The 26,943-nt window shown below is 38.7% G+C and overlaps 1 protein-coding gene across 29 annotated transcripts in view; it reads right to left on the reverse strand.

The window, feature by feature from the left end:
- The window catches only part of ZBTB20 (zinc finger and BTB domain containing 20), an 865,788-nt gene that overhangs the window by 154,990 nt on the left and 683,855 nt on the right, over positions 1 to 26,943 (reverse strand). The window contains exon 1 of one of the 29 annotated variants that reach the window (XM_061427621.1): positions 1 to 26,067. The exons of the other annotated variants lie outside the window; for them this stretch is intronic. The gene's annotated coding sequence lies outside the window, so the exon portion shown is untranslated. Of the gene's footprint in view, positions 26,068 to 26,943 lie in introns of those variants that run through there. 29 annotated transcript variants of the gene reach the window in all.

Raw genomic sequence — 26,943 nt, forward strand, 5'->3', positions numbered from 1 at the left:
CTGGTGTGAATGCTAATCAGTCAGGAGTTCTCCTTTTCCCAAGACAGGGAACTGTTTCCTTCCAAATTTATTAGAACCTCCTCCACTGCCTCTTTGAAAAACCTTCTTTGTCACCCTCTCCCAAGTCCCGATACTTCTTTAAAAAAAAAATGGCTTCGGAGCTCCTTCTATTCTTGATATTGATTCTCTCTCTCTCCCCCCACCCCTCCTCCTCTCTCCTGTCTGTGTCTCTTCTGAGTGGTCTATTGATAAGTCCCTGGAGGCACTGGGTCAGCCTGCCCGTAGGAAACCAGACACAATGCACAAATCTCCGAGTGCCATTCTGCCATCAGCAAGCAGACCACGTTTAGGAGAGAGAGAGAGGAAAAAAAAAAAAAAAAAACAGTAGAGCAAGAGACAGAGAGAGAGAGAGAGAGAGAGAGAGAGAGAGACCAACCGAGGGAGGGAGAGACCGAGAGAGAGGAGAGGGGGGGAGAGAGAGAGAAGGGGGGGGAGAGAGACAGAGGGAGAGAGAGAGAGAGACACGGAAGGAGAGAGAGAGAGTGTGAGAAAAAGACTGATTGGAACAGGAGGGAGGGAGAGAGAGAAAGGGAGAGGGAGAGAGCGCGCGAGAGGGAGAGCGACACTGCCAGTCAGGTTAATCATCCCTACTTTAATTAGCTGTTCGGCTTAGACATAAAACAATTGAATTTGAATGATCTGTCAGCAGGCTCGGCTGAACCAAAGGGGAAAAGCGAATATTACAAAAAGACTGTTGGTGTGTTCTGATAAGCAATACTGCTCGTACTGACAAATCCTCAAAGGGGGAACTATTAAAACTTACAACTAAACAAAAAGTGCAAATATAAATGGCACTAGATAGAGGTCTTTTTTCAAAAATGGAGTTTTCTCCCCTAGTTTTATCAACGGTAGATATTTATATGCAGGTGCCAACATATTAGGGTCTGTGTGTAATGTGTGAAAGTTTATTAACGATGGTCTAGGAGTGTAGCAGACAGATGCTGCAGAGAACAAGACAGGTACAGTCGGATGCCGAGTCTAGATCTTGGAGGGAGATGGATGCTGGAAGAAGAGGCACCGTGGCAAGAGATCAGCACAGACAAAGTCAGTGGGCAGACAGGCAGACAGATTTTAGGCACGGCACGATCTCGTCTAAAAAGGCAAAAGTTCTGATGCAATAATAGGTGCAAAACAATCCATCCATCCTCCTCTCCCGGGAGCACTCCAAGGTACAGTTAAAATAGATTAATCTTTGTGACAAACAGAGCTGGCAAGGCAGACTATGGCAGACACTGAAGGCGATTCGCAGACCCAAGAGTACCAGAGCCGGGAAAAGCCACAGAGATGAATCTCTCCAACGCCCTCATTTAGCAGATAAGGAAACTGAGGACTAGAGACTCAGGCTAATAAATCACAAGGGCAATGGCAGTGTCGACATCAGAACCCAGGGCTCAAGTGGCCCATCAGATTAGCCAACTTCTAGCTTTCTTTACAAATTCTGGCCCAACAGGTATCGAAATCACTGTTGTCTCCAGAATAACCAGATACTTCCATCTATATAGTTAGTGCCCAGACCTCTAATTTTTAAAAACATCTAAGTGGCTAACTGGAAAAAAAAAATCTTTTTTTTTTTTTTTTGGTTCATTTTGAATTCTAGGGATTTAAGTGCTTAATTCGTTCTCAGAGAAAAGCAGAAAACTATAACATTGTACAGGCCCGGTCTCAGCAAGTTATAGCTGGTGCCACACTCCAAGCTGGTGAAGACCAGTGGATCGATCTACAAAGACCTCTCCCAGAGTTTGCAATTCTCTTTGTGAATTTCATCTGCTATACATCACCAGGTAAAAAGATGTGGTTCTTTCATACAGCTCATTTTTAAAATATAGGCACACTGTGGGTGAAAGTGGTTGTCTTTCAGCTTACAGTATCATTTTCAGTCACGGATGAGATTTGTTACCTGGAAGATGTGCTATAGGCAACTCTTCCTATATATTTCAATTGAAACGAGTTACTCAATTAGAAAGGGGACACTGTATCATCTACCCACATAATTGATGGTATCTTTTTAGAACACACATGATCATATTCAGGAAGAATCTCCCTCTTACAGCAGATAATTGAAGGTAAAAATTTTTTTAAGGGGGAAGAGGTGCTTATGAAGAGAACAGTGCCATCAGATGTTACTGGAGAGATTAAATCTCTTGTCCTAAAACAAGAATGGTGGTGTACATAAAAGCAAAAACTCTCGGTCATGCTTCAGCAACGACATTGCTACTTAGGGCGAGAGAAGAAAACTGAAAGAAATGTCAGGCACCTAGAAGCCCAGTCGTAGGCAAGTAATCTGAGAGAGGTCATGGCCAGAGTAATTTAGTTTATTTGCCTGCCAACCTCTTTAACAATGGCTGCTGCGGCATGTCTAAAACACACTCTCCATCATCAGTTGATTCAGGGGAAAGAGGAATCAGTGATTTTGACACCGGCAGGGCCTCCTGCAGGTAGGTCTCAAAGCATCAGACAGGCAAGAACCCAGGGAAGACTGTGCAGTCCTTAGTGAATGCGTTCTGGGTGATCTGTGTGAAAGGGGAATGAGCTTTAGCCTCAAATGGACCATTATAACAGTGCAAAAGTCACAGCTGCTCTCAGAGGCTCAGTTTCCCTACCTGTATAAGGTGGTGATATCCATCCCATAAAGTTATTTTGAGGATGACATGAGTTAACACAGATAGAGCTCATGGTCATTAATTACATGGTAGTTTTTATTGAGGTAGGCAGACAATCAGGGTGTGAATAAACAAAACTACGTACTATAGATGTGCTGAGTGTGTTACGGTCAAAGCATGCAAGTTCAAGACACATAGTACATCAAGGATCTAATACACAGATTTCTATTCAAAAGAGTAAAGTTTAGGGCCCTAAATTCTGGAATGTAAAATTCAAGGATTCTCTGAGGGGTATATGATCTTCTTGTCTCCAGACTTTGGCATATTTCCTGGTTAATAATAATAATAATAATAACAATAATATTCAATATATCACTGAGCGCTTGATTTGTGATAAGCACTCTGTTAAGTACTTATTTTCATCAAACTTTAGTGCCCTGTGAATTACCAATCCTCACTTCATAGAAAAGAAAATCGAGGCATAGAAGAGTTAGGTGACTTGCTCAAGAGCACACAGCTAGCAAGTGTGGAGTTGGAGATGAAACCCAGGCAATCTGACTTTAAAGCCTGCATCCTCAGCCATGATGCTGGGCTGGCACACGGAAGGTATTCAGTAAATATGTGTTGAATAAATGAACAGATGCATAAAATACCAGTGTATTGATTTCATTAGAAAATAAGTGAAAATCTATGCACAAGCTCTTGAGCAAACCTTGCGCTCGGATTGTGCAACCTGTCCCTCCTCTGCAGCTTGCTTCAGGTGGCAGCCCTTCCTCAGAAGCCAGGGTCAGCCATGTCCCTGGATGGTGTTGAAAACAGATGAGGTGAACACTGCTGGCTATGACCACCCAGGGCATTTAAATATCTGACGGCATTTTCAGCACTTTGAGGGTAGTGTTAGCACACGGGTTATTAATTGGCTTAATTCCAGTTCGGATAATTACATCGTGTCTCTTTAATTTTTCCCTGACTATGCCATTCTTCACTTCCTGTCACAAATGTGCTCTTTAAAAAAGCATAGGAACACACACAAACATATAGTTATATTTAAGGTTTGTATAATCATCTAGGGTGTTCTTTTTTCTAAATGATTAATACATAGTAGCCATGTAATGAATGAATGAGCAAAAGAATTAAAGTCGTTGCAAAATACAGATAACTAGTTGAAGCTGAGATTCTCATTTGGCACTGAAATAAACAGATTTTTAAACCATTTCCTTGGTGACAGGATTCCAATCATTTTTTTTTTTATCATGGGCAGATATTTCAAGAACTGATGACCTGCTCATGATAAGCTGATTTCCTTATACTATGTAGTTTCCAGCATAAAAAATAGCAATGAAAACTAATATTTTAAAGTAGAAAGTAAGACTAGGACCTAAATGACACAGTATACTGAACTCATAGGTTTTAGAACAGTCGTTAATCCAGTTATTAGATCCTGACTTATTTAGCAACATTTTTTTTCCACCAAACATATTACTAGAATAATCTTCAAATTATAGAAGAAACAGAAAAGGCTTCCTCATTCAATAAGCTTCGAAAAGTTTGACAGTCATAAACAGACACCACCCATTTCCTTTACCCAAAGAATTCTTGGCCTTTGAAATACTGGTTGTGTCTACGTGATACCAAAGAAAATCTCCTACAGGCATCCATTTAATCATGTGCACAAATAGTTAAATGCTTCCACTGCAGAGAAAGGTTTTCTAGTCCTTTTCAGTGTACATTTGTATGAACAAATCACCAAATATAAGGAACACAGAAAGAGAATAAAGGGTTAATTTATTTACTATGCATGACAGTTTCTAGACCTTTGCTTCCTCAGCTTTTAGTTCACAATTCCATGCATACTCTGCACATAATAATAAATGCCATAATTCAATGTATGCCATAATTTGATTGACTTTCAAGCACCTTTTCTGGTTCAGCTCTCAAAGCTTTCCTTCCTATAAACTTCCTCCAAATTATTCTTTGTGGTCCTCTGTAAATCATCATTTGAAACTGGTGTTTGTGGGATGACTCTAATACTGTAGAGAGATCTGTATCAAACTAGCTATGTTTCCTTTTGAGAATCAGTGGTCAACTTCCATGTCCTTATCGGAGAACAAGACAAATTAAAAAAAAAAAAAAGAATAAAATCCAAGCCCTTTCCCACCTCTTCGACTCCTGTAATAACGGACAGCTGTCATTCAGTGACTGTTGTCTACTTTGTTACTCATGCCTTGAGACTGAGATCTTCAGGATGAGGTCTTCACACTCTACTTGCCCTATTTAATGTATTGTCTGGTATCACAACTGGCCATGTTGGCAGATGATATCTCAGACAAGCTGGAGGCAACAATTGTTAACACTTGTAGTTCTTCATATGCAATTGCAATTTATTTTCTATGTGCCTTAAGTTTCCAATATGTAACAGGGTTATACTTATTGGTGTAAGCCTAGTGATTTGATGCTTAGACTAAAGTAGTATTATTGGATGGGATATTTAAGAATTAGTAAGGGAGAAACACTTGTAGTACTAGAGATTTTTATAGAGTAAGCACTATTTTTTTTTCAGTAAGAAGTCCTTGGATAACACATTCTACATTTAGGTGAGTTTTTAAATTCAAAAGAAAACTGGACAATATTTATACTCAATATTAGAGATGGTAAACAAACTCTTGGTTTTAAATTTAAAATGTCATCTAGAAACAGCCTGATTGATTTTATAAAAGCATAGGATCTTAGACCTAGGTGAGTATTTAGGAGATTCTCTGGTTCTTTCAGTTTACAGAGGAAAGCTAAGTGGCTTATTTTATCTGATAAGTACTAGAACCCAGTTTTGTCTGTTTCCTGGTCCCACGCCCTTCTCAGTCACACTGGGCAAGAGGGCTGTCACACTCTTGCCTTTCCTAGCCCTGGCCATACTCCTTTTGCACGTATAGTTTTTTTTATTAAAGAGCCTGTTAAATTCTGGTGCTGAGAAAGGGAATCTGCATTTCAACTGTAGTCTGATAGACATGCCACAACAGGACTGTGGTAGGCCAAATAATGACCCTGAGAAAGATATCCACATTCTTACCCCAGAACCTACAAATGGTACCTTATAGAGCAAAGCAGTCTTATGGATGTGAGCTAAATGTAATTACCAGTGTTCCTATAAGACAGAGACAGGTGGGTCGGAGCTAATAGTAAGAGATGTGATGACAAAAACAAGAGGTTGGAGTTACTTGTGGAAGGGGTCATAAGCCAAGGAGTGCAGATGGCCTTCGGAAGCTAGAAAAGGTCAGGAAACAGATTCTTCCCTAAGAGCTCCCGGGGAACCAGCTCTACCACCAGCTACCTCTATCTGGACATCATTTTAAACAGCTAAAATATTTCTTAGCTTTAAAAAAAAAAAAAAAAAGTAGATATATTACCTGGTGGTTCAAACTGAGCTTGTGATACAAGACTTCTTACCAGTCTTCAGAAAAATATTGACTAGAATAGGTCAAGAATGGATCTCTCCCTCTTTCCTCTAAGAACTTCCTCCTAAGCTGACATGGAGAAATCTATCTTAATGGACATCTTGGTTAACAGATGAGTTGCCTATGGATCCATCTAATCATGTTTGCCTATGTTTAGTCTTATAACAAATAGTTCTTCAGTGGCAGGTTGGTACTCAGCACCAAGTTAATCTACCACACTCAACAGTAGGTTTTAGTTAAAAGCAAACTGAAGGGTTTTGCTGTGTGATTCTTGGAGACCAGGAGCCCTAAATTTTCTCTAAACAGTGAGGTGCTCCCTTGCTAGCCCCACATCCCACATTTGTTTCACTTTTACCTTGTGGAGGTCAGAAAGGGAGAAAAGCAGCAGCATAAGGCAACATGATGCAAAACTAACTTCCTTTTTAGGACTGTCTTGCCTATATATATCATGGCCACTCAGATACATGCACAATCTGTAGGACAGTGCTCCTGAAAGAGTGGTTCTTGGCCGCATCAGCATTACCTAGAAACTTCTTAGAAAAATAAATTCCCGCATCCTACTCTAGACCTAGTGAACCAGATACTCAGAGGTGAATATCTGAATGCCTGTGAATATATGAGTGCCCTTTGAAAGTGAAAGTTGCTCAGTTGTGTCTGACTCTTTGTGATCTCATGGACTATACAGTCTATGGAATTCTCTTGGCCAGAGTACTGGAGTCGGCAGCTGTTCCCTTCTCCAAGGGATCTTCCCAACCCAGGGATCAAACCCAAGTCTCCTGCACTGAGGCAGATTCTTTACCAGCTTAGCCACCAGGGAAGCCCAAGAAGCCCTTTAGATAATTCTAAAGTCCATTTAAGAACCATAGGACAAATCTGTGAGGTCTGGCAAGTATAGTGAAAAACCTCTTGGACTATGAGTGATATCACCTGTTCATCAGGGTGGATTTAATTGTGGCTCTGTCATGTGCCCACTATATGACCTTAGATCGTGTTCTTAGTTTATCTCATCAAGTACAAAAAGGGAATGACAATATTATTGCCCTCTCTATGCAAAAGGATAAACAGATCATGAATATGAAAACACTATATGCTTTATAAAAGTGTTAGTCCCTCAGTTGTGTCTGACTCTTTGTGACCCCATGGACTGTAGCCCACCAGGCTCATCTGTCCAGGGGATTCTTCAGACAAGAATACTGGAGTGAGTTGCTCTTCCCCTCTCCAGGGGTTCAAGTCCCAGGGATATAACTGCAGCATTATTATTATGGAAGAAATATCTATTTGAACTGCAAGTGTCCTGGGACCAAAGTGTGGGGGATATCCCCTTAATAATCACAGTAACTAAGTAATATTAGTAAAAAAGAATTCAAGAAGCTCAAATGTTAGGTCTAATTCTCCAAGCCAAAATGAAGCCTGTAAGTCTGTAGAGTTTTAAAGGATGTGATAATGAGTGGAGAACCCACTGACATTTTTAGCTTCTAGAACCAGGTGCTGAATCTTTTGATTCAAGAACTCCACCTTTCTGTTCATCAAGTAGCAAAATGTAGTGGCAGTTTTGAATGCTATAGTGCCAATGAAAGCCTGTGGCTTGTGAGATTCAGTCATACTTCTTTATAAATTCCCAGCACCAGTCAGTTTTAGTAAAGTGGCCCATGATTGCTTTCATTTCCATACCATATTAACTAAGCAAGAAGCTCCAGGAAGCCAGCCCAAAGACAACTGACTATATTCTCAGATTTTTCAATGGAGAAGACATAAATCCTAGTAGGTGGAAAGGGTTGTCCAGATTGAGAGTTTTTCAGATATTGAAGTCCAAGCTCTTAAGGAGCCCAAAAATATCTCTCAATGGGTTAGACAGAATCATAATTTTTATGGAAAATCATCAGGACTTTATCCAATCTCTTAGTAATGAAAATTCACAGTAATGGCCAATGCTCTATAAAGGTGGGGCACATACATGTTGTAAAAGATAGCTAACCATCAGTTTTCCTTCTTGCATGAAATCATAGCAATTATGCCTTTTGGACCAAGGGCTCTTCCATCCTCTCATGATTAAAGTCTATGTGCCTTGCAGGATTGTTGTGGTGTGGAAAGGGGTTGCTTTTGGGTTGCAGCTTCCTCTGAACCAGTCACATCGTGTGCATCGGGGGAAGCAGCTGCACCTTGTAAGAGCTCTGTGTCCTTAAGCAAGTCATCTACCCTTTTAAGCTTCATAGATTTTTCACTGTAAAATGTGGATATGTGACTTAATAATTTCACAAGTTGTTGAGATCACAAGTTGAAGAGCAAAAAGTATAATATATTCCAAATGCTTTGTAAGCTAAAGATCCCATTTGCTTGGCATTATTGATGTGATTATTTACACTTCAACTGAAGAGTAAAGGTATATATGGAAACACCGTGTATGGTAGTCTGCATACTTTCAGACATTTAAGGTGTATATACCACCATGGTTTTCTCTTGAACTTACACTAATCTCTTTGTCAGGTTAGAGCTAAGGTGGTTACCAAGGATGTTACTTCCTTTAAGTTCCTACATGATCTTTGGGTTGATTATGATCAACTGATCATAGACGTTGCTGCAAAATTTATTATGGCTCTGTTCTGGCCAATTCTACCCTGAACATATTCCCTAAAAACAAATTCAGTGCTATAAAGCAGAAAAAGAAAAGAAAACATGGCATCAAAAGCTGGTATTGAGGAGTGAAAATATCTTCAAAGGCAAACCGGGGTCTCCTGCATTGCAGGTGGATTCTTTACCAACTGAGCTACCAGGGAAGCCCATTTCTCAGTTAATTTACATCAAACATCTACTTAGAAATGTCTATCAGTTCAACAAGTATTCCTGAAGAAAAATCTGTAGCTTAGTTACTGAGTGCTCAACATTTAAAAGGACAGGAACATATATTTTGCCAATTTATTGGCAAATTATTATTGCTTGAATTGCCTAACCTTTGTTTAAATTAACCTATGAGTCGAGTTCAGATGACGTGGTCACAGGTTGTTGCCTTTCAGTAGCTTTAAGAATATATGGTACCGAAAAAAAAAAAAAAAAGAATATATGGTACCGAATCAATGAGTCTTTCCAATGGAAGGGAAATTACCTGGTATATTTTACTGTAAATAATTAATGTGATTGTGTAACAAATATATCTAAATACCTAAAATGGTTATTTAAACCTTTAATTTTGATATATAACCCCATCTTTTCTGTTGTACATCCTTAATTAGACTATATGCTTGTTGAGGATAAACCCTGACTTATACTTCTATGAATTTCCTATTGTCTCCAGTACAGACATTTATACATAGCATTTGTTTCCAAAATATCTGCTTTTTAATTGGATTCACTTCTTATTGGCTTTTCTTGGGGGCAATTAAACCACATAAAGTGCCCATAGATAAAGGCATCGTTTTCACTGAGGTGAAAGTTGTGATTCTTAATTTTTTTTTTTAAAATTATGGACTGGGACATTTTTTTTTCCCATGTGACACTTAACCTGACTAATTATAGAAGTGAGTAGAAAAACATGATTCTCTTTTAAAAAGCTCACTTTACCTGCAACATTTATAGGAATTCAGCTAAGATGTCAAGCAGAATCACTCTGCACGATGAAGGGGATGGTGAGTACATACTCCAGTTTAGACTCTAGATAGACTAAATTAAAGCAGGCTACCCACAAAGTTACAAAAACATAAACACGCAGTCTCTCACAAACTCACATGTGCACATCCTTAAATTAATGCAAAGAAGAGATATATTCTTTTGTTCTAGTGGAATACAAATTATGATGACTAATAAATGAATAAGCAAAGCGCCGGGTAACCAAATCAATGTCTGCTCAATTCTGGTCAAGGAGGTGAAGTGAGGTTTCCCTTTGAGTCAGAGAATGTAGTGGATAAAAAGGACGTGAATAGCTGGGGGGATTTCCTGAGGCCATTGCAGACCAGCTCACATACTGTTAAGAGGCTCGTTTTTTTATGAGACTTTTGGTTGCATTTGTAATGCTCGAGGTCCCCTAGAGCATTAAGTGCCACATCACAGCACTACAACTACAGGACTAAATGTGAGAAGGTGCATTCCAAGCTTCTTTCTCTTTCAGATCCTAATATCCGGGAGTTTGTAGATATTTGCAAGACCGTTTTTCTTCCTTTGTTCCCCTCTGCCCCCGCCAAAAAAAAAAAAAAAAAAAAAACCCCTTCCTAATAGGACTACATAGAAAGGACTTTCTGTTTTCAGTAAAAATTCTTGTGCTTAAAAAAATGACCAATTGTAAGACCTGTGAATTAGTACAGTTAATTATTTCCATAGATAGAACATATTTCATTAGAAAAAAAACAAACTTGGTCTGACTGGTAAGTTTGTTCTAGATTAAGGATTTAGCCACAGTTTGATAAGTATTTGTTGTCTATCAGGCTTGGTGCATATTAATTGATGCATATTTTAACATTTCACTACTGCATTAAATTATTGATAATTTGAAATTATTAGCCAGTACTGCCACCAGTTTTTTTTTGTTTTTTTTTTTTTTAACAATGCCATCCATTTCTTTCAAGTTTGGTTCCAAACAAAAAGTCTAGACTCTAATTTGTCAAGAAAACAACTGTGAAGTTTAGGAAAAGGAAAGGAATCACCAAAAGAATGAGATCCAATTTTAAAATCGCTGCTGCTGCTGCTGCTGCTATGTCATGTCAGTCGTGTCCGACTCTGTGCGACCCCATAGAGGGCAGCCCACCAGGCTCCTCCGTCCCCGGGATTCTCCAGGCAATAATACTGGAGTGGGTTGCCATTTCCTTCTCCAATGCATGAGAGTGAAAAGTGAAAGTGAAGTCTCTCAGTCATGTCCGACTCTTTGCGACCCCATGAACTGTAGCTTACCAGGCTCCTCCGTCCATGGGATTTTCCAGGCAAGAGTACTGGAGTGGGTTGTCATTTCCTTCTCCATTTAAAATCACTAGGGAGAACAAAAGCTCACTTAATCCTCAACGAAAATGTAAAAGTAGGCATTCTGGTTATGTTGATGAAGAAGCTGAGGCTCAGAGAGTTTAAGTAAATTCCTTAAGGTGCAAAGTTGAGAGGTGGCAGTACTGTGTGTTGAAGCTTCCAAGGTATTGCTAGTAGTAAAGAACTTGTCTGCAATGCAGGAGACATAAGAGACCTGGGTTTGATCCCTGGGTCAGGAAGATCCCCTGGAGAAGGAAATGGCGACCCACTCCAGTACTCTTGCCTGGAAAATCCCACTGACAAATGAGCCTGGCAGGCTACAGTTCATGGGGTCGCAAAGAGTTGGACATGACTGAAGTGACTTAGCAGAGTACAGTGCTGTGTCACACATTGGTCTGTCTGACAATGCCTGTTCTATTTCCTTTTACATGCTCCATTCCCAGAAGGTCTCTGGCTATCCAGAAGTTTCTTTGGGATGTGACATCAGGTTCATGGGGTGACATAACAATTATAACAGCTATAATAATTGTTAAATGTATATGTATTAATATTATGTATCAAGTATATATACATATATACTTCATATACATATGGCTATATATACTATATATGCCATGTATGTGAATACTTAATAGCCAACATGTAGCAATTATAGTATACCAGATATTATTCCAAGTACTCTTATTTAGTATTTATTATTTACTGTTTATTACTATTTACTTAGACTCATAACCTCTGTAAGGTAGAAAGTGTTATCATCTGGATAACATTAGGTGAGATAACATCTAGATGAGAAAATAAGGCATACAACTAGAAAGTGGCATCGCCCAAGCTCCTCTCCACCACCCTACCTCTCTCAGGTACATCTTCCTATTTGTTACTACCTTGAGAACAACTTGACCTCTGCCTATCCTTGCAAGACTTGCTCCCTCTCAGGAGACAATGAGTACATCTTAGAAAGTGGAGCATTTTAACTATTTACTAGTCAATAGTTTACTTGCTCGGAAACAAAAAGGATGCAACTTAGTGGAATATTCCCATTTGTAGAGAGAAAGTCTCCAAAGCAAGATATTATGGCTTGGAAAGTAAGGGAAACACTTTGGTTAGGGGGCACTTTCTGGGTCTGTCAAACCCTAAAACACATACAACCCCTGATCCATAAACTCAGTTTAACTCAACATATATTTAAGGAGCACCTGTTACGAGCAAAAGACTCTGCTCTAGAAAATAGCTACATAAATGAGTAAGAAGCCACAAACCTAATGTTTAGAATATGTGAGAAAATAAACACCACATAACTAAAATACAATGCAAAATAAGATCATTATCATAAAGGGTTGATGACAAAATTCCGAAGGTTCAGTGGCTTGGGAAATATCATTTGATGATGGACAAGGGGAAAAAGTTATTCTAGGAAGGCAGTGTTTGAGATGGACCCTGGAATATGGGAAAAGTTTCAACTGTTAGAGTTTAGGCTAGGGGCACAGAATGAATAAAAGCATGGGGATAGGAAAGCACAAACTGTTTTTGTAGCTGATATGACTAGCTTCTAGAATACTTGAAGGATAGCAGCAGGAGTTTGAGACGCTGGATGGCACATTCAGGTGGGAATGTATATTTGGCAGCTGGAAACCTATATCTGTGGTAGCAGAGCCCACAGCCAGGATGAGGTACTCAAATCTTCAGGGAGGCAATAGGAATGTCTGGTTGAAGCTAAAACTGCTCACAAACTTCAAGAATTCAGTGAGGGAAGAAAGGAAGGCAAATGTAAATTTTATGGGCAGAAGAAAGGAGAATGGATGAAGGGGCAAGAAAGAGCACTCTGATGAACAGGAGACTCATGAAAACAGGTGTTACAAAGCTCAAAGGGAAAGTGATCTAGAGAAGTGGAGACAGATGGTCAAAACAGTCAAATCAGTAATTGTGGAGCTAGCACTGCCTGGAGGAAGAGGCATATTTAAGAGCTGGAGTCTTTATCACTAAACTCATCTTTGAAAGGACCACCTCTTATCCCTTTTTTTACTCTATGCCTAAACTTGTATATGTACTCAACCACATACATAAACAAACTATTTCTTTTTCTGGGAAAAATTTATGGCATTATTGACCCTGAAGCACCCAACCTACATCTGGAAGCTTTATGAGTAAAGTTCAGATTTTGTTGTTTGATCTTTATTTAAAAGATGACTAATTTTTGATGCTGAAGTCAGTTGCTTTTTGATGAGAGTGCAAATTTATTCACATTTTATTTAACAAATACTTTCCTATCTGCCAGGCATTGTGCTAAGTGCTGGGATCAGAATAGTTTCCATAAATGCTTAAATGGCTTTTACCTGTGAGTTTTGCCTCCTATAGTTGGCACAAGTTGATGCACGAGTTTTTGTGTTCATATTACAAAGTACATATTTATGTGAAAATTTTCTGTTCCAAAATGCTTTCAAAATGTTTTGAATAATTTTTGGTATCAGCAAAGGGTGCTTTAGAAGAACAAGCCAATTCCAGGTCAATGCATTGCTTTGCCATGGTGGTAGTCTAGTGCGTGGGCAAGCAGGAAGAGCCTCTCAAGTATTTAAAACAACTTTGAAAATCTTATTCTTAATTGTATCCTCTAAAGAATAAAGGCAAGAAGAATAATCAGCTTCAGACAGAGTTGAAAAACAGCTTCAGGATATGTTCTAACTGATGAGTTAAAAATGGAATAAAGAAATCACATGGAAGGGGACCTACAAAAGATACCCTTGAAGCTTATTTATTAACTTATTTGTATACATTTCTTTACACATGTATACATTTTTAAAGCCAGCTCTAAGACATCAGTTCAACTTTTTCCCTATGTGTATAAATATTTTTTCTCCTAGAAAACAGGTGTCATATACATTGTAAACTTCCTTCTTTCAAGACATATATTTTTAAGCCCTGTATAGTATTTCATTATATGGCTATATCAACATAATTTAAAGCATTTCTCTATTTTTGGATAATTTGGTTGCACTCCAATTTTGTCATTTTCAATAATGCTTTGTTCAGAAGCACTGGTATGCACACAGCCTTTGCAATATTATCATTTATTGGAAAGCTTTAAAACTTAATACCACAAGCAAAGAAAGCAAGGAAACAATACATATACTGTAAGCAAAGAAAGAAAAGCCAAGTGCCGCTAGTATCCAGGGTGACAGAACAAATGAGTGAAGTGGATGTGGCATAAAATGTGGGGTGACAGGTACTTTGTCTAACTGGAGAAGACATGGCTTGTCTGAAGGGAACGGTTATTACTCAGTTCCAGATATCTGTCCCATGCAAAAATTCAGGTCTAATATTTTAAGATCGCCATATTTCCTAGAATCTGGAAAAGATCTGGGTTTCTTTTTGGTGAGACCTTTTGATCTTTAACTGTTGGCTCAAACTCTCAAATTATTTTTAAGTATTGTATGGACAAAAATTTTTATAGGCTAGTTTGATGCAGCTCACAGGTCATGGGTGTGTAAGCTTCAAATTAAAGAAAAGGAAACCTGGTGTTTGAAATATATTTCTAGGCAGTGAGTTAAACAAATCAAGCTTGCTTTAAGTGTTCGTAGTAACAGGAGATAGTACTGGAGAAACGGAACCTAAACATGAAAGTCTTGGAAGACAGGTAAATTCTGCTCCCCATTTAATTATCCATGAAAGATTAGCTAGAAGAAGCTTCTCAAATGTTTCAGAACTCTCAAAGAACCATGTTTTATTTACATAGAACTTTAACCCAGTGCACTGTATGATGAGATCTAACCTTTATTTCCCTTAATTTTCCATCTGAACACATATTTCACATTAACATCCACCTGCACTACTTCCTTTCATAAAGAGGAGGTGGTATTTGGCTATTCTTTGGTTCTGATTCATGAGAAATCAGCCCAAGACCAACATTTCTGTTCTTAACAGATTTTGGTTTTTAAATCTGTAGAACACAATGTTTCCTTGGGCTGAGTTCTAGCATGCCAAGTTTTGGCTGGCCACAGACTTTGACATCTGAGTGAAAAATCTTTCAACAATGGCATTTAAACTGAAGAATCAACAGACCTTTAATTATAACACTGCTTGTAATCTCCCCACCTCCCCCTCCTTTTATCATGATGTTCAAATTGCCTAAAATCACTAACTGCACGGACAGCATGTTATTTCATTTGCCATTGGAAATATCATCATTTAGAAACTTGGTAGCTTGAGATCCTGTATTAATTTTTGAAAAATCAGTATTGTTTTATTCACTATAAATTAAAGAGGCATATGCAATGAAGTAAAAATTATTGATTCATTAGAAATAGGAAATAAACCCTCAGCATAGACATTTTCAATTTACTATGTTCAAGATTTATTTAGACCAGAATAGTATTTCTACTTGGAAATTAGGCATTAAATATATCAAAATATAGAGTATCCTTTTTTTGTGAAGTTTCTCTAAGTGCCAGGATATCTTTCCATAAAATGTTAAGTGATCACTTTTTATGGCTTTTTAAAAGTGACACAGCCAGAAAGTACTGTGTTTCCCTGGGTTTCATCTGTGTTTCTCTTATATAACAACAAAAGACACTTTTAAACTGCTAAAACACTAGAAATCCTTTGAAAGCTTTCTTTTTAGATATAGATACTGAAAAGGTATAGTTTATATATCCAGTCGGTCTATCTGGATATACTTAACGATGTGCATTCGTGCTAAGCTGCTTCATTGGTGTCTGACTCTTTGAGACCCTAACCGGGGTTCAAAACATAAACGTGGAAAATTATTTCCATGTTCTATAGTAGCTAAATAGTTTTTTGTTTTTGTTTTTAAATTGAGAGCTTGGTTATATGTGGAAGGTGGACAAAATTTCAGTTCTCTTTCATCTTGAAGAGAAACCTGGCTCTAGATTTCCAGGAAATTCATTTATTTAGACTAAACATCAGGTTTTTATATATAATTTCTAATCTTCATGATATGTCTGCAAGATGGGTATCATTAATTTTGGGGCTGAAATATTTGATTTATCTGAGCCTCAGTTTCCTCACCAGTAACAGATTAATTATAGGAGTTTTTGTGTCTCTTTGTCATTGAATTTTAAGTGGTAGCATTTGGATGTAACCCCAGATCTGACTTCAAAGTGTTTGCTTTCTCTTTGGGGGCAGAAAAACACCTCCCTGAAGAGTAGACCACTCTTCCCTGTGTTATTGACCTTGCTTTCTGAATACAATAGGTTATCAAAGGGACACTTAATTATGTTCAGCACTCCCTCATGACTCTCAAATTCATCTTCATTCAGAGTATAAAATTCACAGTATAAGAAGTCATGTCTCTGATTTCCTGCAACGGACCTGGTTTCAAAGCTTGCCTTTTATTATCTCCACAAATATGCTTGTATTTATAAAACTATGTCCTGTTTTTGTTCAGAAAATATGGTCCCTATCATTATCAACTTTGTGTGTCAAGTAGCCAAAAAAAGGTCAGGTGCAGGAAACTGGTTCTGACCAGCCCAGCACACTCAAGGATTAGCTCCTCCAAGACAGAACCAGCAGAGGAAATCCGAATCAGTGTTGTTGAGGGAAGTGCAGATAATAAATAATATTAATAATAGTAACTACAGGTATTGCACTATTAACAAATGTTCCTGATTCTATTTATATATCATAGTTAATCCTCACAATATGCCCATTTTACATACGAGGAAACAGAGGTTTGGAGATGATAAATACCTCGCTTAAGGTCAAACATCTAGGAAGTGGCATCTGACTCCAAAGCTAAGCTTCATCTGTGTTACTAAACTATCTCCAGGATGAGGGGAACAAAATTTAAAGAGCAGTTATAAGATTATAAATAGAAAATGGAACCAAGACTCAGAATTTGTAGGGGGAACAGATTAGGAACAAGGCAGGGGATCCAGCATGGTAGAGGTCAGTAGGTGTTTGATACATGGGGTGTCATGTGATAGTAGAGTTAGAGCAACATGCAGAGCTGAAAAAGAGAGGCCGGGTGCGGGGGGTGGGGGGTGTGCGCGGGGGCGGGGGCAAGGCGGTGGGGGCATGTGTGTGGGGAGCAGTGGAGGAGATACGTAGGGCTCTTGGGCTGATTCCCTATGTTATTCTCTCCTGCTGCTGCTACTGCTGCTAAGTCGCTTCAGTCGTGTCCGACTCTGTGCGACCCCAGAGACGGCAGCCCACCAGGCTCCCCGTCCCCGGGACTCTCCAGGCAAGAACACTGGAGTGGGTTGCCATTTCCTTCTCCAGTGCATGAAAGTGAAAAGTGAAAGTGAAGTCGCTCAGTCGAGTCTGACTCCCAGCGACCCCATGGACTGCAGCCTTCCAGGCTCCTCCATCCATGGGATTTTCCAGGCAAGAGTACTGGAGTGGGTGCCATTGCCTTTTCCGTTATTCTTTCCTACACATGTAAATAAAACTTTGTGTGTTGGGACACAGCGGGCAGATAAATGTGTCTGAGAGCCCTACTCAAAACTCTCTCTCTTCACATGTCATTATTAACTGGAGGAAAACAAAACTGGTTGTCTAATGAGATTCATTTTAAAATACAAATTTCTCTAAGAGGTCTAAACCTCATTCACACCTTAGAGTAAATGATTTTAATGAGGCTACCAGACCACCTAACTGAGTGTAAATAGTCAAGATGCCTCAGTTTGACTGGGGAAAAGTAATGGATAAGTGTGGGGCTGAGGAGTAGAAGCAAGGTGCTGCGTGGTGATACAAATGAGGGGGAGAGAAGGATATTCCTAGTAGAGAGGGAAGGCGCCAAATCCACTTTGGTGAAAATACTGTTGAGATACACGTGAATGTAACGTACCAGCATCATTATTATCTTAGTTCTCCTCTGCACTTGGGTCTAGAATTTTGATAGTAGCCACAGATCAATTAAAAATCACATTGGTTGCTAATTTCTGATGTAAATAAAGACTCAGCAGAATGCCCTACTTAGAGCAGCTCCTCATTAAATACTAGCTGGGCAAATGGGATATCAAAACTAGTCTGGAAGTGGGAAAATTTCAGATTTCCTGAATTCCAACCTGTTTCTCCAGTCCAACCTGTCAGGTTCAGAAGACTGTTTCCTCAGGAAGAAGGGAGAAAGACTAGAGAAAGTAAAGGAAGAACTGACACCTTAGTGCTCTCCTTCTTCTCATCTGCATGGCCCAGGACAGCATGTTCTAGATTCTGGGCCTTTAGAATGTACCTCTTATTACTGACACAATGTTGAAATAATGGAGCTATCTTCAAGTTCAAACTATGAAATGCATGAAGAAAAGTAAACCAAGCAAAGAGGGTGTGTTAAAGATGAGCCCTTTAATTAAGGAAAAGCTTCATTCCCCACTGGAATTGCAAGAGATTTTTTAAAAAGTTTCACTCTAGACCTGTTCTGGGTCTGTCCTATGGTCTAAATGTCTGTCTTGCCCCTCTCCCCTCCCCCATCTTGGGCTTCTAATTCTCAGTATGGTGATATTAGAGGTGTGGCCTCTGGGAGGTGATTAGGTCATGAGGATGGAACCTTCATGAAGGAGATCAGTGCTATTCTAAAGGAGGCCCCACAGAGCTTTCCAGTCTCTTGGGCCAGGAAAGAAGTTTGCCACCCAGAAGAGGGTTGTCACCTGACCATGTTGGTGCCCTCATTTCAGACTTGTAGTCTCCAGAACTATGAGAAATAAATTTCTGTTGTTTATAAGTCCTTTAGTCTATGGTATTTTGTTATAATAGCTCGGACAGACGAAAACAGTCTACACAGGTGCTTCTGAAATGCTGATCCATGCAATCTCAACAACTGCAGCAGGAGCATTAAAACCAAGTGTAGAGCCTGGGCATCATTGAGTTTGGGGTGCATGGCTAGTCCCCAGGTGCACAGAGAAGCGCTCCTGTTTGTGTGCACGTGCCTTATCTTCCCTGGTTTTCTGCCCCTTCCATCTCCCCTTTCACACTTACCTTTCACATTGTATAACATCACAGGATCTTCTAAATTATGTGCTTTTCAAATATGTTTTCTATCTTACTGTTGACTTAAAGAAGAGAGGGGGAATATTTTACCATACATGGAATTTGACACTAAACTTGTTATTTTGATATGTTTTCTTACTTGTGAATTGTGGCAAAAAATACCCATTTTGTCTGAAGACTGGGAACACTTTAGAATGTAAGAGCTGGAATGTGTAGCCCAGTGGTTACTAACCCTGGCTGCATGCCAGAATCACCTAGACGATTTAAAGAATACAGATCCCTGAGCCCTGGTCTCTGCCCCTCCCTTCTCCAAGTGATTCTTATATAATGTCAGTTTCGGCTGCTTGCAGCCAGTTACGTTGACCACAGATCTTAATCAACATCTTCATTTAACTGATGAGGAATCTGAGACCCAGAGAGGTGCAGTGACTACTCTAGAGTCACACAGGAACATACTATATGTGAAGATAAAAGCTGTGGGTAATGTGAAATTGATTCAAATAGCCATATTCCAAATTGCTTCATTATTTTAGAGTATATTTTTTATGTTTTTATGTAAAATTCATACATCTGCAAGCCACTTATGCAACTTTCCAAATATGGTTAAGAACAGAAAGAAAGTGAAAAAGACGTGCAAGCAGCCAGAACTGGAATCAAGTAGACCACACATAAATCCCTCAAATCTCTCGGAGAAACTCTGCTCTTGCCACTGTGTCCTCTTTGTCTTTGAGGCAAAGTCCTGATCTCCAAGCCCGGCCCCTCTGCTGCACTGTAGCCTCCTGTCTCCAAAGGCCCAGTTGAACTTTCACAGCTACCCAGTCAGCACCTTCATGCTTTATGTTCAAAATTAAACTCATGCTTTCCGCTCCAAATCTGCTCCTGTTCTTAGCCCTCTGCTTCTGTTTATGGCCCCACTTAGGCTCAATAGTAAAATGATGTCTTTGGTGCCTTCCTCTCCCTTGCTCCCAAATATAACGGATATAATTCTCCTTCTGCCACATCTCATCAATGTTTGCTGGCTCCGTTCGTTCCCTCTGCCCCTGCCCTAGTTAGGGCCCTCGCTGCCTCTTCCTGGACTATTGAGATAGTCTCCTACCTGATCTGTGTCCTCTGGTCTCTCCCTTGTCCAATTCATCTTGCTCACGGTGGCCAGATTCATCTTCTGAGGCACAGCTCTGAGGATGTTACTCTCCTACTAAAAACTTTCAACAGCTCCCTATCGTCTACTGAATAAAGTCCAAATTCCTGGTCTGGTAATCAAGTCCTTTCACTTTCTGGTCCCAATTTATTTTTACCACTTTATTGCCCACTACTCGCCTTCACACACTCCATGCTCTAGTTAAACCCAACTACTCCTTTGCAGAGTCATTGCCATTTGATTCTTCCAGGCTTTGCTCATGGTTTCTGAAATGTTCTTTTCTTCTGTCTGCTCAAGTCCTGCTTGCCTTTCAAGGCCCAAATTCAGCATTGCCTCTTCTGGTAAAGCCCCCAGTTAGCCCTTCTCTGAACTGCAGTAATACTAAATCTGTACTGCTTTCAGAGAGCACATCACTTTCTACTATGGCTTCCAGTGAAGTAGGCACGTATCTCAGACCTGCTGCTGGATTAAAACTTCTCTGATGGCACGATTTGTGTCTTGTTTATCTGTATACTGCTGAGTACACACTGTACTGCACTCATTTACATATTTGTCAAGTGAATGAGTAACTGCATGGACTTCATGGGCAACCTAAGTGATGTTAGTTCCCCCCGCCCCCCATCTGAAGCAGATTAGAAGTAGCACATTAGAGAAGGAATGAGGATTAAGATGAGGCTGGCACAACAAGAAGAAACTTAATCACTAAAGAAGGGGAATAAAAACTATAAAAAGGAGACATGAGAACTAAAAATATTATGGAAGTCTGGGGGTAAATAAGCACAGAAACAAATAATCTTAGAGACTAAGGACCAAATAGTTAATGCCACATGCAACTGCTTGGAAACCACAAAACAATATTCAAATATACAGAATTATTTTTATACTTCCACATCCTCATCACAATCAGTAGAAACACAACAAAATTGTTGTTTAGTGATGATGACCCTCAATCATTTATAAAAGTATGAATTACGGTAAATATATTCTAAGAAAGCTAAATGTGTGTATCAATTTAAGATACTATATTGAAACTTAATAAAAGAAAATATCTTTTGATAATGAAGAAGAGATTGCATCTGTTATGTGGGATACTCTATTTGTATAAACTCATTTCCACGGTGAAGTCAGATAAATAAACTCCCTTTACACACATATATTTTTCTAAATATAAAAGAAATAACTTTTTATCATTAAAAATAAAATGTGCTCATGATATACAATTTAGGAAAACAGAAAAGGGGGAAGATGAAAAAATACAGTCTTCCAGGATCTATAACTTATTACTAAAAAATAGTTGTGATTACATAATATGTATAATTATGTAATTATGTATGCCATCCTTGAGTATATAACATAAATAGTCCACATTATTATAAGCTCTTCATAAACATTTTAATGATTCAAAAATTCTATCTAATGGATAAATCATAAAGCACTTAAGCAATTCCCTAGAGTTGAACATATGGCTTATTTCCAGTTTTATAACATAGCTATGTCTAAGAAGATTTGCCATGAGCTGATTGTTGAAGTTGAGTGAGGAATTTATGAGGGTTCACTATGATGTTCTTTCTACTTTTGTATATGTACAAAATATCTACAGTGAAAAGGTAAAAAACGTTTATGATAAACATTTTGTATACAATGTTTTTTATTTGTAACTTTTCTTAGCTTAGCCGTTAGTACTAGCTACCTTGTTCAAGGTCTGACTCCATCATTACCTAGTTATGTAATTGTAGGCAAACTGCTGATGTGCCCTCTGCTTCAGTCCCACCATCTGAAAAATGGGTTTAATAATGGTAACTGATAGGGCCTGGAGTAAGGATTATCACATGACATGACATGCTTCACATGCCTTCCACAGCACCTGGAATGGTGTTAGTGTGCAATAAATATTACCTTGAAAAAACAAAATGCTGGTAGTATAATTACATGTGTTGTGATTATAAAAAAAATCATCATATATAAACTGAGAGACAAGCCAGAAATAACACACTGAATTATTCATCATGGCCATCTCCAGGTGAGGTGTTTATTCTAAAGATACTGCCAATGCTAAAATAATTTAGACTCTTACTACCATTATGGAGCACTTTCTATGTGACTGATACTGGACCAAATGCTTCACATGTTTTATCTCATTTAATCTTCATCAGAATTCTTGGAAGCAATTACTATTACTATTCTAATTATATAACCAAGGAACTTGAAGCTTAAAGATTAATTAACTTGCCCCCAAGGACGTAAGAATAGACAGGGCATGTTGTCAAAAACAGGTCTGAACCCCTGGAATTCATCCCTAAGCTACTGGGAATGGCCTTTGGACCTTGATCTTTTTGTAAAGACCTCAGTGTTTCTAATCTTTATCCCTCAGAGGCAGATTTAAGCTTTGGACAAAATTTTGGCCCAACTTTGGAAGTTAAACTGGACCTCTGGTTAGAGCATATTTTCTTTCCTTTTACTTTCATTAGTATTATTTAATTTAAAAAATGCATTCTAGAAAACCATTTAGACAAGAAAAAAGAAGTCCTCCATAAAATAAGCAATTTTTAATAAAATTTTAAAAATTATTTTAATAAAATAAGCTATTTTTAAAGAATGCATATCTCATGGTCCAAAAAAATTAATATGCATATTGTTGTTCAGTTGCTAAGTCATGTCCAACTCTCTTGTGACCCCACGGACTGTAGCCTGCCAGGCTCCTCTGTCTGTGGGATTTCCTAGGCAAGAATACTGGAGTGAGTTGCCATTTCCTTCTCCAGGGAATCTTCCTGACCCATGGATTGGACCCATGTCTCTTGCGTTTCCTGCATTGGCAGGTGGATTTTTTACCACTGAGCCAACTGGGAAGCTTGAATATACATATTGGTTTACAAAGATTTTCCACTGGTTTGATTAAATTATGTCCACTGTAAAATAATTATCAAACACACACACATATGCACACTCTTTTGGAAACTTATAAAGCGGTCCATGTTACATATTTCACTTTAAATATATAATCTCTAAATGTGTATGCATATGTGTATACATGTAAGATACAGACAGTGAACGTTTGAATTTAGAAAATGCTTCAGAAGTCTGAAAAAGGTGGTTTTCTACAGATGTTATGAGAAATTAAGTCACAGGAAGTCTTAATTTTAAAAAAGTGGTCAGATGGCAAATTGAGTCTTTTACTTTGGGTCTCAGGAGGCTACTTCTTTGCAGTGTACTCTAGATGTTGTTGTTCAGTCGCCCAGTCACGTTCAACTCTTTGCTACTCCATGGAGTACAGCACACCAGGCCTCCCTGTCCCTCACCATCTCCCAAAGTTTGCCCGAGTTCATGTCAATTGCATGGGTGATGCCGACTAGTCTAGATAAGAAATACCAAAGGGAATGCTGCATCTCCTCTGGCTCAGACAGCACATTTATGCATCTGTATTTTAAAAAATGTGCCAGCTCTAGCAAGCTCACAGTACTGAGCAAAGTGCTACAGTTACAGCTGGGAATTTGTCTTTCAGGACTGGCTCTATTTACTGGTTGGTGGTTTTTGTTTTTGGTCTTTTTTCGGGGGAGGGGGTGTCTATTTCTTCCTGGGGGTCCCAGTGGAGTGTTTTTTTGTGGGGTATGGTGATGAAGGAGGGAGTTTTTCTGAGTTCTATTTTGGATTTTGGTGAATAGGAAAGCAGGGAATTTGCCAGCCTGTTACTCTGTTATACTGAAACACGATGCCTCAGATTTGGAGCACAGAAGGTGCTGAAAAAATTTTCTGAGGAGGTCTTGAAATATCCACGCCTGTCTTCAAGGAAGGACTTGTTTCTTTCAAAAATCACCCAGTAAATAATAGAGTACGTTGTCGCTATCTCTCTTCCCATAAAGGAAGTGGCCCCTAAGTCCTACCCAAAGGCATCACACTCGAAAGGAAGCCATTATGATATTGAAATTTATGCTATGTTCTTTAATTTCTAAGAGAGTATTAAGAGGAATATGCTTGAGTGTGGGCCTTCTTTACAAAGTCACTTCTACATATGTACACTGTTAGGAGTATGGGCTGCAAATGTTTGAACAAGCTGTATTTCCATATTTGCATTGTCCAGTCTTTTTTTGTTTTTCCTATTTTCCTGAATATGCCTGAACATATGTGTATGAACCTACAATTGCGTGGCCATGTCTACACGAGTTTCCAATTCCATAGTATCTTCAAATGGTTAGGCTTTCTAGAAACACAGCCACATAATTTGTTTTGATTTGAAAAACTGCTCGGCAAATGCATGCAGGTCATAATGGCAGGTAACAGACCATTTATTGAAGTGCTGAAACAAACAGAAAACAAAGTCCAGGACACCATCACAGAGCTGCGCTTCCCTTGTGAGATCCTCTCGGTTGAGGAAGGATTGAGTGAGACCATAATAAAACAAATACCCGTAGGCTTTTCAAACAGTAACAACCAGTTCAGGGTTAGCAGCGTTTCAAGACCTTGATGGGACAATGAGGTCCTCAAGCTTTGCTCTCAGATGCTGGATTGCCGCTTAAGTAGCCTTTATCATTTCCCCCCTAATTTTGGTTGAAGATGCCCTTGAAATTAGATCATATTTGTTCCTAACAAAGCATATGCATATTGTGGCATCACTCTATAACCAACGATTGGTTTTAGCTCTCTGAAGAAAAAAATTCCAACAACCTTTCATGCTGAGATTTCTCATGCTAGTTCTCAGCACAGAAGTGATTTTTTTTTAAAGTTGCATAAAGCCTAGCAAGGTTTAAGTTTTCCCAGCAAGAAGAAAGTGTTTTTCAGCTGTTAAATTTTTCAGATGCTTTTTTTGAATTTGGATAAAACTCAAAAACATGTTTGTTTTAAAATGTAAACCTTTTTATGTACAGAGGTTTGCATATAGAGAAATGTTACTACTATGTTTAAAGGTACTTTTGAAATAAGGAAGTCATGGGTACTTAAATATAACAGACCGTATGTTGCTTTATGGACATTTCATTAGGTGCTAACATAAATATGCTGTTCTGGAGGACCATGGAGCACATGTTTGCTGGTGGGATCACCTATGACATTGGCAGTGGATGTATTTCTGTGTGGGAGCAAATGGTGGCCAGGTTTGGACTAAAGAGCATCCTTCCAGTCAGCTGGTATGCTTTCCCAAGACACTTTGCTCCAGTTGCATGGCACTTTTTGGCCCTAAACTTGCTTGATTCCTCAGCTTGTTGACTGGGCCAAAGTTGAGACAGCATATGGTATTTTAAGCACAAAAATGAGGAAACGCATTGAGGTCTCGGCAGAGAGGCGGAGATGAGGGTAAATCATCAGAAGACCTGCTGTCTGCCTATTTAATGGGTCTCAGTTCAGTTCAGTTGCTCAGTCATGTCCGACTCTTTGCGACCCCACGGACTGCAGCATGCCAGGCTTCGTTGTCTATTAATGGGTCTAGTCACTCTTCAGTTATAAGCACATTGTAGGTATGCTGAATATAAAAATAATTATCTTGATCTACCTATTTTTTCCAAACATTTTTACTCAGGACTCACAGTAAGTTCATTTTACATTGTGATCCAGTGATTGTTTACATACATGGATGGAGATACGTGTATACACACAGGTACTACACACACACACACACACACACACACACAGGGTTCCAGAGACAGAAGGTAACCAATCTACCCACATTTTAAACCTTAGGATTCTTCATAATTCTATTGAGTATTTAAAAAAATATTTTATGGAAGTTGATTTACAATGTGTTAGTTCTACTGTATAGCAAAGTGATTCAGTAATATATATGTATATATGTATAGGTACATATATACACACATTCTTTTCCATTGTGGTTTATCACAGGGTAGAATAGTTTCCTGTGCTATACAAAAGGATGTTGTTTTTTTATCCATTCTATATATAATAGTTTGCATCTACTAATCTCAAATTCCTAATCCATCCTTCCCCCTGCTCCCCTACCCCTCTCCCCTCTATAGAATATTCTATTGCTTAGAAAGTTGAATATCAAGGATGAGAAATTCAGCACACTTCAAATTTCTAATCAAGTACTTTCCAAGATTAAGAAAAGTACCTGATCTCTGGTTTAGTCTTTGAAATGCCAACAAAATTTACTTTTTCCCTTATTCATTCATAATTTATTCATTCTCCAAACATTTATTGACAGTCTACTATATGCCTTATGTTATATACCTGCAACATATTTCTAGGCCAGTTACTTCACAGTTTCTTTAGAATTTATGGCAGGGTTGGCCAGATGATTCTCAAAAAGGAGAATCTTCCAGAGTAAAACAACTTGTTCATACTGCTTCCCATCTAGCACCTAAGAGCTCTGATAGCTTTTCTCCTAACCTCTTATGGTAAAACTTCAGTCTATTTTATTTACTTTACATATTTAATCCTAATTTAAAATGTTGAATGCAACCATGAGACTTAACATAAGTATATTTGAAAATAACTTTCGCATAATAAGGTCTTCCTCATATTTATGTGATACATAGAGGCTATTTACACAAATTTTCCATGCTACAGATATGCAGAAAGCTGACTGTTAACTATTTTATAGTAGTTTTGAAAATAAATGTGCTAAAGTATGTGAAGTTCTAAGAAGCAAAGTAAATAAATATTATCATACTAGTATCTCCAGAGACAGTGTGTCTGCTCTTCTCTTGTTGAGGGCAGTATATGTACAATAAGAAGACAAGTTCTAAATATTTATTACCAGACTTTCTTTAGATGGCCGTGTCCTTCTATTCCAGTAGAAAGCATTATGGAAGTATAGAGCTGGAGCCCAGTTCAATTACTTGCATGGCTCTTCCAGGAAATGGTTAACACT

Source organism: Bos javanicus, chromosome 1 (genome assembly GCF_032452875.1).
Source record: "Bos javanicus breed banteng chromosome 1, ARS-OSU_banteng_1.0, whole genome shotgun sequence".
Taxonomy (NCBI): domain Eukaryota; kingdom Metazoa; phylum Chordata; class Mammalia; order Artiodactyla; family Bovidae; genus Bos; species Bos javanicus.